The sequence below is a fragment of the Schistosoma mansoni genome (assembly GCF_000237925.1).
Source record: "Schistosoma mansoni, WGS project CABG00000000 data, supercontig 0485, strain Puerto Rico, whole genome shotgun sequence".
Taxonomy (NCBI): Eukaryota; Metazoa; Platyhelminthes; class Trematoda; order Strigeidida; family Schistosomatidae; genus Schistosoma; species Schistosoma mansoni.
This window is the reverse complement of record NW_017386308.1, coordinates 9158-10279: the sequence shown is the minus strand read 5'-3', so window position 1 is coordinate 10279 and position 1122 is coordinate 9158.

Here is a 1122-nt window from a genome sequence, read left to right as displayed (position 1 = left end):
GTTTTCGAATCTGGAGAGGCGGTATCGTGGATGCACACTGCTGAGAAAGATATTAATGAAGTTCCAAGGCTGCTCAGATTGTCGAGGTTAACATGACAGTCTCTCAACAATTGATTCATCATCATAACCATTAACATTACGAGATTATCCACAAAACCACTGCTCATATCAGTGAACACGAGCTCACCAGTGACTGATTTCAACAGGTATTTCCTGGAGTTCTGGTGAGAAGCAGTGACCAGTTGAGTTGACGTACTTGTGTTTTGAGAGAGTAACTCACTGAAGACATTGGTGGATGTGTCGCTGAATATCGTGGATCGGTTGAAGATGGAAATGAACACGGTTGGATGCCGACTCAGTGTTCTTGATGTTCTCAGCTTGCGCACGAAAATGATAAGCGCAGTTTTCGAATCTGGAGAGGCGGTATCGTGGATGCACACTGCTGAGAAAGATATTAATGAAGTTCCAAGGTTGCCCAGATTGTCGAGGTTAACATGACGGTCTCTCAACAATTGATTCATCATCATAACCATTAACATTACGAGATTATCCACAAAACCACTTCTCATATTAGTCAACACGAGCTCACTAGTGACTGATTTCAACAGGTATTTCCTGGAGTTCTGGTGAGAAGCAGAGACCAGTGCAGTTGAAGCGGTTTGTTTTGAAAAAAATATCTCACTGAAGATATTGGTGGATGTGTCGCTGAATATCGTGGATTGGTTGAAGATGGAAATGAACAAGGTTGGATGCCGACTCAGTGTTCTTGATGTTCTCAGCTTGCGCACGAAAATGATAAGCGCAGTTTTCGAATCTCGAGAGGCGGTATCGTGGATGCACACTGCTGAGAAAGATATTAATGAAGTTCCACGGCTGCTCAGATTGTCGAGGTTAACATGACGGTCTCTCAACAATTGATTCATCATCATAACCATTAACATTACGAGATTATCCACAAAACCACTGCTCATATTAGTCAACACGAGCTCACTAGTGACTGATTTCAACAGGTATTTCCTGGAGTTCTGGTGAGAAGCAGAGACCAGTGCAGTTGAAGCGGTGTTTGTTTTGAAAAAAATATCTCACTGGAAGATATTGGTGGATGTGTCGCTGAAATATCGT